Raw genomic sequence first — 10,947 nt, 5'->3', positions numbered from 1 at the left:
CTAAGACACGTACTAGGAACTTGTATATATATATATATATATATATATATATATATATATATATATATATATATGAATAGGCCTAAGAGCAAGAAAGATGGATCAAGATGCATCAATTTAGGAAAAGACCCAAAGTAGGACTGTAAATCATCATTAACTGATAAGATGAGTTAATATTCTCTCTGTAGTTTATATATATATATATATATATATATATATATATATATATATATATATATATATATATTGTAACGTCCCGAAAATACCTAGTAAAAATTTCATTTAAATAAGTCAAAATCATTCATTCATTATCCCAAAAGACGATCATAATAAAAGTATTCTCAAAACATCAGAGTAAAATCATAAATAGTCAATGCGGAATAATTCTTCAGAGGATGCAGTGCGATCAAGTCGGGCCATTCCTTTTGAAAATAGAAGTACCTGTAAACATTTTAAACATAAACCTTAGTGAGTTCCTCAAAGTACCACATACCATACATACACATCATACATACGTATCATACGAAAACATGTAACATGTCTATTTCACCCCTGAGTCACTTCAACTCATTGAGTCCCTTCCGACTCTCTGAGTCCCTTCCAACTCCTTCGGTATCTTTCAACCAGTACGGGTCTATTTCACCCTTATAGCTAAGCATACAGTCATATTAGCAAGAGTCACAAAGACAACAAGCACATATAGGCATATCAGTAAGTGTCACGAAGACCACTACTATCCTACAACATAATCCAGTGGGCCGACATTGGTGCCTTCGACCCACAAGTACAGTAAGGAGACTCACCTCATAGTCTGAAAGAATAGCTGCACCGATCACTTCTCCAAACACTATCTCTACCGGTTACCTTTACAATTAATAATGACCCACATCTCAATTACTATTCAAATTACCCAAAATGCCCTTAGGTCAAACTAGGTCAAAGTCAAAAAGTCAAAAAGTCAAAGGAGGTCAACACAGACTGAGTACGCCCAGCGTACTTAGTCTATGCTCAACGTAGTAGATCCCTTCCTTTATTACAGGGCTCCAGCTTGGTACACTCACTGTACTACCATGTATGCCCATCGTACCCAACCAATTCCAATTAACTTCATCAAGTGCTGCTTACATTAAGATCTCATGTCTAAAGCTCAAATCTAGTCTCAAATAAAATTCTAAGTCATAAAGTTTCCAAATTTATGACTTTCCATGGCTAGAAAGAGTCCATATACCAAAATCCTAACTTAATACACAAACCAAAGCATCATGACTCTTGCATGGAGGGAAGAAAGGGACCAAGATCACATTTTTATGACTCCTAATAGCTCCATAATGGATAAAGTTTCCAACTTTATCCATTTGGATGGTCCAAACAACCAAGATCTAGTCTTTAAGTCTCAAAGGGACCAAAAATACATATTTCTCAACTTAATCCATTAATTCCAAGTCTCTAACCTTCAAATCTAAATCAATATGATGTTTAGATGGATAAAGTTTCCAAGTTTATCTATAACAAGGTCTCAAATGTTCAAGATCTAAAATTTATGCACTAAAGTGACCAAAAATCCCATAAAACCGAAAACTAGCTAGATCTAACAAATGCATCATCAAGATTCAAGCTTTATACCTTCTGGAGTTGAGAAAAGCAATGTAATCTCTGGATCCACAAGCATGAGCTTCAATAATCAATAAGCTTGAACTTCTCTTTCATCCAAAATGCTCTCAAAACACATAGACACGCTCAAGATTTGATCTAGGGGCTAGGGTTTCGAGTTGGAGGCTCAAGAGGGTGGAGGCTGATGTTAGGGAGGACCCCCAAAGGGTTAGAGACCTTACATAGGGCTCAAAACCATGAAATATGGTTTTGATTATATGGCGGTATGCCCAATGTACCTAAAGTTACGCCCATCGTAATGCCCTAAAAATGCTTTTCTTCAGCCTAGTACGCCCAACGTACTAGCTAGTGTACGCCCAACGTACTGCCAGACACCATTTTTCCAGCTTAACTTCAAACAGCCATAACTTCTTTGCTTCAACTCCATTTTCGATGATCTTTATATCCACAGAAAGGTATCTATGAGCTCTACAATTCTATCTTGATACATATAACTAAAAACATATCAAACTAAAATCCTTAATTTATGCAAGAAACCCGAAACATAACGTTTCCCATTTTACCCCTCAGCTTCCATCAAACAATCCAATGTTTAAATCAGTTGTCCAACATCATATACCTCTAATAGAGCCTAAACTCCATTCCATTGAAGCCCAAGGCCTCCATTTGATCCATTTATTGTCCAAAATTCTAAAATAATAACTTCTCGAAACAGGATGTTACAATTCTCCCCCACTTAAAATGGATTTCGTCCTCGAAATCCGTGTTGGTTAAGATCTAGGAAGTAACGTCAACATTTTCATAAGCTCTCTCTAACTATATTGACACCAAGACATATTATAAAGAAACATGAGAGATCACTCGGGAACCCACAACTTTCAATCAACGAACCAATAACTTGAAAATGTTCAAATATAAATTTTTTCTTCTCTCCCTAACTGCATGACCCAACTTTTATAGAAAACCACTCCAACCAGGAACTCTCATAACTACAACTACAAAGAAAATTCGATAATATACTCCCCGAGAAGGGAACCCATCAGTCTAAACTTCAAAAACCATACCCTAGGGCCAATTATCATGAAACCATCATACTTACCCCCAGTTCCATGACTAGGTACACCACCCAACCATGCGTAAAGAATACTGAAAAATGTTCTGATCGTGAGTTTCCCCAGATTCCAAATTCTAGAAATCGTACCCGAAAACATTGTATACACACTTGACTTCCCTAAAAGTTTTCACCAACCCGCTATTCCCACAAGTATAATGATGGTCAATACAAAAATTCTCATGTTGCATCCAAATCCCTCATCGGATCGGGTGTATCCCCACCTGACAAACACACTCGAGGTATTTACGATGAGCTTCCTGACTCGAGATTCCTGAAATGATACCCAATAATGGTAACCCAACTACTATAAAAAGCTCACAAGAAAATAGGTTTCGTGATCCAAACATTCAACAAGAGACTTTTGATGCATATTTAATACTCCTAGCAACTTTTTACTGTCCACATGATCCAATCCACCTGGTCACTAAGTCTCCCGTCTCACAAAATGCACTAACACCCAACCATGCCAATATTACTAACGATCTGAGACCTAATAGTCAACCATATGACTAATGGGTCCTAACCATATGATTTATACAGCCACTGGCACCCTATAGCCACTAGAACGTTAAGCTTACGGTACTACGCCGATCTTTTCGTTATCCCATCACTGTCCTAAAGACTCACGATCATCACCACATGGCCTAAGGATACTCAACCATCAATCCACTGACTTGAAGGAACCCAATCAACATCCCTCCCAACACTAACCGAACATAACATGGGCCATACCCTTTTATCACGCACATTTCCTTTCACAACACAGACTGATACCAACGCGAAACCAGACGAAAACATGGTCAAACACAACGAGAGAAAGAGATAGGCAATTATGCTCTTGTTCTACTTTGAAGGCTATAACCCAAATAATAACCATGCCAATAATACTAACCAAGCGTTCTCATGTTATCTTACTCAGTCCACATGTACCCCTCATGACCATAATGTTGGATTAGTGTCTAAGTCCATAACTATTTTGGTATATACTTGACCCGATGGTGCATGGTCCTTTTGGGTTGCCTTCACTAAAGCAACTTGATAGGATGATTTGTGGAGAAAGAGATTAATTATGATTTATTAATATATTATATGAATAATATATTAAAGGAGAAATCATATTGTTTAATTAATATTAGTCAAGAATTAATTTGAATTAATTTTGTGGCTAAAAGACATTAATTAAATAAAGGGGACTAGAACTGTCAATTGTGTGATAGTTGAATATTGGGCTAATGGACTCCATATTAGAGGAGTGGACGAATTCTATGGGGAAACCCATTAGAAATCATCCAAGGCCTCTAAAGGAGGAGTCCATGGGTTGCTTAGGGCCTAAGCTGTCAAATTAGGGTTTCCTTGTTAGATAACCCTAATAGCCTCACTATTTAAGCACCCCTAGGGCACCAAAAACGTGGCTAACTGATTCCTTAGGGTTTCTAGACGTTTTTGAGTGCCTCTTCTCTTCTCCTTCTTCATCCTCTTTATCTTGGTGTTTGTGAGCCATTAGAGGAGTGACATTTATGACTCTAAGCTTTTAGAAGCCAATTACAAGAAGGAATTGAGATTGTTATTGCTACATAACAATCAAGGTAAGATATAAACCCTTATTCTTATGTTTATATTGATTATCACATGCTAGATCTAGGGTTTATGGCTTTGGATGATTATTTCATGTTCATTAGACAAACTAGATCCAAAGCTTTAGGGTTTGCATGTACACCATAGGAATGTTGTAGTGCTCAAAACCCATCAGTGGTATCAGAGCCTAGGGCTGTTTGTTGATGAATTTGATGCTTATTTGATCGAAAATTGCTTAAAAATCGAATTTTTTTTTGGTTCTGACTGCTTGACTCGCCGAGTCACTTGGTGAACTCGCCGAGTCGGCTGTACTCGACGAGTCCAGGCCTGACTCGACGAGTCAAAGGGTCTGGCAACGTTTTCTCGCGATTTGCTTGCTGTTTTGGCTTGAAATACTTACCATAAACGTTTTTAATTAGTAAAATCCGATTTTTATTGATTTTGGTTGAATATCCTTGCCAAAATAGTAGATAATTACCAAATTAATCAAATATTTGTTGCCTTATAAGATAATGTTTAATTATTTTAGTTATTTGGTGAATTATCTTGCAAGTAATTGGACTAGGTCAAAATTAGATAACCATAATTAATTGTTAATTGCCTTATTTGAATTGTTGATCTACAATGTTCATGATAAAGTTTGGAAAAGTTTCAATTTTCACCCTTTAGGTTTTATAGTTTAAATTTGAACTTTAAAAGCTTTTGTTTTGAAATTTAAATAGTTGAACCCTAATATTTTGAAATGTTTCAAAACTTGCCCTCAAGTTTTGGAATTTAAATTTTGATTAAAAGTTTGATTTTAAAATGTTAAATTCTAAAACCCTAGTTTTGAAAAAGTTCAAATTACACCCTTATGGTTTTATTAAGTTAATTAAAGGTATAATTAAAAGAAAGTTAATAAATCCATAATGATATGGTTTATATTTAATTAAATTAAAAGTGTAATTTATTAAATTAACCCTCCTAGTATTTTAAAAGTATAAAATACACCCTATACTATATATAACATTAAAAGTCTAATATCATATATGTATAACTTAAAATGCTAGTGTTACCGTTAGTACGCCTCATTCACGAAGCTGGTCTATAAGGGGTGTTTAAGGAAATTGCCTATAAAATGGTGATTGAATGAGTATCCACTCTTACCCACCACACTCTTGACTAGTGGATGGTCGTTAGCCGAACGGGTAGGATAGGGAAAACCCTCTCCTCATTAAAAGTATAATGAATGTTAAGGTAACTAAATGTTTTACTAAATTCCCAAAATCTTAGTTACTTTAGGAAAAAGTGAAATCGATGCAATTCCATGGAATTACACTTTGTACCCTTGTCGAGATAATTAGTGGAGCGTGTGTGGTTAACCGGCACACTAAGTTGGGTTTGGCATTGGTAGCGAAGGGTGACTCGATGTTTGTCATAGATCGATGAAGCGTGTGTGGTTAACCGACACGCCGATTATGTGACTGTAACATTGAGGGCACCACGTACATTCACATGGTTATTCACACCTTATTTGTGATCCTCGGCATCCCAGTCACAAATGAAGAGCATAATCGATATTAAACATGACATTGAAAAGTTCAATGAATCTCAAAAGATCTAGGAGTTCCAATTCATTTAAAACTTAACCTTCTTTTCGTTTTTCATGGTGGAAATTGGTAAATCGTCATTTACCTACCTTCAAATGTTCTGCGAGTTGCATTACGGCATCCCTATTCCAATGTGTAGGATATTGTGTTGGGTCCTAGCCATAATATCTCATTTGGGTGTTTTATTATGGACTCAATCAACTAACTTGAATTTTCTCCCGTTTTATAGATATCAAAGTCTGACAACTATGGTCTTCCTAAATCCGTTGGAAAAAGTTTCCAAATGAAGATGATGTTCCACGATTGGATTGTGGAAATAGAAATCATGCTTCTCTTCCTCTACCTCCTCCAATAATTCTCCCTAACCCACGTGTTCGAAGACTTGAAAAGTTCAAGGTCACTCAAGCCCTATTGGCAAAAGACATGAAAATGGAAAGTCTATATGTGCTCATGTCTTGGATAAAAGGTTACATATTGATAGATTGGGATTGTTAGGTGTCGATGTTTAAAGTAAGTTGGTTGTTGACTTGGTTCTTCAGTAACTTCCCGAATCATATGGTAAGTTCGTTAGAGAGTACTGTATGATGGACCACGACATGACCCTTATTTGATTTGACTTATTTGCTTATTGCTGCTGAATCAGAAATGATTTGACGCACTGGTCAGCAAATTTGTTTGGTAAATCAATATCCCAACCCTCTATGGGAAATGGTAACATTGGAAGTCCAGAAAATTTTTCTCTATGCAAGAGAAAGGCTGAGTCTGAGATAGTCCTGTGTACCATTCCAGAAGAATCCATATGTTTCTACTGCCAAAAGAGGGGACATTGGTTATGAAGCTGCCCTGACTACCTGAGAGATCTAAGAGATAGGAGAGTCAAGATGTATGACTCTGCATCAGGTAAAATCCACTATCTAACTCTATTAAGTTCTTTTTAGATTCTTAATACATGATGTGATAAGATTACATTTGGTGTTTTGTAGAATCGAAGAAAAAGGAAGCTTAAAAGGAAAGAAGTGAGCTAAATCTTGTCATGAAGAAATGGATTTCGATCGCATGATTCAAGGATCCGACTTTTAAGCTACTACTTTGGAGTTAGGATAGATTTCTAAGTAATATTTACATAGTTTTCATTTGTAATCGCATTGTAAGGACAATATTTTTCCGCAATAAAATAAATTTTGATTTATCTTATTTATATTTCCTTGCGATGGATTTTATGAAAATTGGTGTTTGAATGGTTCTATTGTTAGCAATATTGTGAATGGATTTGATTCTTAGTTATGTTATTTATGGTAATGTCAGAAATTTACCAAATAAGGAAAGTTTCTCATCACCCAAGTTTCAATAGGACAAAAACTTGGAATCATGCAACTAGTATTGTGTGATGAATGAGAACCTTCGTATTTGGGAAATTGAGACTAATTCCTTGTTCACATAAGTATGTGAGTCAAGTGAAGGACTAGGAGATCTAGTACACAATGATGTGCACTCGTCAAGTCCACCACAAAGAACGATAAGATTATTCGTCATGATTTACTAAAAGTCCAGTAAACGTGATTATACTTACAAGATTAAGTGTAATTCTGAATCATTTAAAAGTTTCAATGAATGGCAGAATGAATAAGAAGAATCAATGAAGGCAAGAAAGATAAAAGTTTCTCCAATCTAAGAAGAAGGGAGAGTAATTTTGTATCGTGTTTTATGATTGTCTTGGTTGTTGTAGGAACCATATTACAATTCATCCTCTAAGGATACCTTAGTGCACTAGTTTGGCTAAGAAGAGGAATGGTGAATTGTAGAAAAGGTTAAGTCAATAAGATGTATCGTAGTTCGTTCCAATATCAATTTTTAGAGTCATACTCCAAGATTGTGAATTGAGTGAGATCATCTTAAGTAGGAATACTCTTACATTTGCACATTTTGGTAAGTTGTGATGTCTTGAATAAGACAAAGACCAGCTAGTACCAAATTACGCGTAGTTTTGTCTTGGCATATACACACACCGACTCTTGATTATTTGTTTTCTCGAGAAATGTTTCTTGCTAAGAGAATCTTATATGTCAAGAGGTCAGTGGGAGTCTAAAGATCTTGAAAAATTTCAAGAACAAATCAATAAGTAAAACTATTAAACACTAGCATACGACTTGAGGATTGTAACCTATCGTGTTGAAATTTTTTTATTTCTGTGTCAATCCAGTTGAGTAATTATGCATATGAGTACTACGAGTTCTCAATTGAATGCATAAAGGCAAACACCTTGATCAATGAAAGTACATTGACTGGCATAGGTGAGCTGCTAAATAACTTGGAAGCAATGGTGGGACCCTTGATGGCAAGAAATTAAGAATGAACAAGTTATGTCCATAAGAGGTTGAATTTGTCGCAAACATTATCTTACGATTATGCTTATGACAAATTTGTATGGATAGGAACACATGCACCATAAAATCTGAGTGTCATAAGGTTTCTCTCCTTCATGAAAATGATTGTGAGGAAACGCTTTCACTAAGAGAGATTTTAAGGAGATAGCGATTATGTAAATTGCATTCTCAAATTCGATTATGATTACGGCATCCCTTTTCATAGTTCGAATTGTGAGATTTGGCAATTAGTTTGAACAATCGAGACTTTTTGCTATAAGTTCTGGAATTGTTTCGACACACATGTGAGTTGTCTAAAGTAAGGTGTATGAGTTTGATATGCTTAGATAAAAGCTTATCAAAGCATATCGTATTAAAAACAATGAATTTTGGAAGTCAATAAGTATTGTTTTCTAGAAGTTTAGCTGGTTTCTGAATACATGTCAAAGCTAGTGGGAGTATAAATGTTATGCTGGAATGGATATAATCATCATGTTAGTGGGAGCATGATCATTATTTTAAGTATTGCAAGTTGGCAATATTAATTATAGAAAAGCAAAAGTTTCACTTTGCAAAGTTGCAGGGGTGTTGTTTTTGCTATAATTAAAGGAGAGGATGTTATACTTCGTTTCCAATCTAAAAGCTTAGATCAAGAAATTTTAATTGAATTTAGTCAAAGTAATATTTATTAAATGCATTCTCAAAGTTCGATTATGATTACGGCATCCCTCTTCATAGTTCGAATTTTGAGAACACGACAAATAGAAATATTATGACAATATTATGGCAAGAAACTGGTAAAGTTTCATGTTTTTGCTGCGAATCGTATCCCATATGCTTCAGGTATAGGATCGATTGCATATGTTGTAATATTCGACCATTCTAAAATTTTCCAAATGCCTAGGGCATTAAGAGGAAAAGAGGACTAGAATCGGATTTGACTGAATTAGTTAAACAACTGTCAAGGATAATCTAAGGTTCGCCAAGGATTGGTCACTTGTGGACAGTTAGAAGTATAGTCATGGATGGACCATATTGACATTATTATGAATAGATAAGATTCTATTTGAAATGAGTTGTCATATGAAAAATATGGAAATGTTTTCTTATTGGGAGTTGGACGTTAAGAGTTTATGTCTGGATTAGAAAAAAAAACTTTTATGCAAGAAGAATGTTCAAAGAAATGTACTTTGAATGTGAGACTTCACATCTATGGAATTGTCTTGTAACAATCTCCAATAGAGTATTTTGTAATTTCATTGGCCTTGTCTTGGTGACTTTTGTGCCATGACATTACGAAAGGACTATTGCATAAAGTGTTAGAATCTAACATATTCTATAAGTGGCAAGAATTTGGTATTCTTACACTTGTGGTAAGGATTGGGAATTGTAAAATGAGTGTGATTGAAAATGTTATTCAATTATACTATTTCATAGAGTAAGGACCATAAGTAAACATAGTGTGCATGCTAAGAGCATGGGACAATTGTCGTTATAATTCAAGTAAGAAGTTGATTACCCGAAACAACAAATAATGAGTAATCAATATGGTGATTAAATAAAAGTGTTTTATTTATACTCAAAAGTTTGGGGTCATATAAGATTAGTATTATTCTTGTGTTTCAATTTGCATGTTTTTACTTCCTAAATAATTTAGTTATTTGAGAATAATCGAATTATTTGAACGTTCCACAGTCACTCATACTTTGGGAGTAGGTATGAAAGAAGATTGTCATGAATTGGTGTGTAGATTATCTAAAGTGTATTAGACATAGCAAAAGTTTTGCTACAACGTTCATGAGTGCTTATGAATATAATTTGAGCATTGGATTAAACCCACACTCACTTGGATCGCTTCATGGATTTTTATCACGAGTGATTGGTGAGACGATAACATCTTATATTCTTGAAACCGAGATGTGTGAGTTGTATCTTGCGATTCGGTTGCACATTGATAATATGTAAACGCACCAGTAACTTGGTGTTATAAAACGTATTGTTGTGTGTGATTCGGTGAGTGAGTACAAGCGAGCATTGAGTCGAAGTTTATCCGTTCCTTTTACCCAATGTAGGATAAAAGCGATATATGTGGGCCCCTCGATGGTTTAGTGATGACAAACATAAAGTGATCGGCCGGGCCAGGAATGATTTGATTTGTTCAATTAGTCAGTCGTCATAAATCGGAAATCGGGAAACAACACATAGACTGAGAGAATGATTTCAATCCATGTCTCAAGTCTATAGGATATCTACAATGGAGGAATATATGATCCCTTATCTAACGCGTATATGATAAGATCAGAGTTGACAGCGGCTTTTGGAAGCTACGATTGCGGATCAGGATCTGAAGTCATACGCAGAATAGTTATTAGACTTATCCAAGTGGGAGACTGTTGGATTAGTGTCTAAGTCCATAACTATTTTGGTATATACTTGACCCGATAGTGCATGGTCTTTTTGGGTTGCCTTCACCAAAGCAACTTGATAGGATGATTTGTGGAGAAAGAGATTAATTATGATTTATTAATATATTATATGAATAATATATTAAAGGAGAAATCATATTGTTTAATTAATATTAGTCAAGAATTAATTAGAATTAATTTTGTGGCTAAAAGACATTAATTAAATAAAGGGGACTAGAACTGTCAATTGTGTGATAGTTGAATATTGGGCTAATGGACTCCATATTAGA

Source organism: Lactuca virosa, chromosome 3 (genome assembly GCF_052849685.1).
Source record: "Lactuca virosa cultivar CGN04683 chromosome 3, Lactuca_virosa_CGN04683_v6, whole genome shotgun sequence".
NCBI lineage: Eukaryota > Viridiplantae > Streptophyta > Magnoliopsida > Asterales > Asteraceae > Lactuca > Lactuca virosa.
This window is presented reverse-complemented; position numbering follows the sequence as displayed.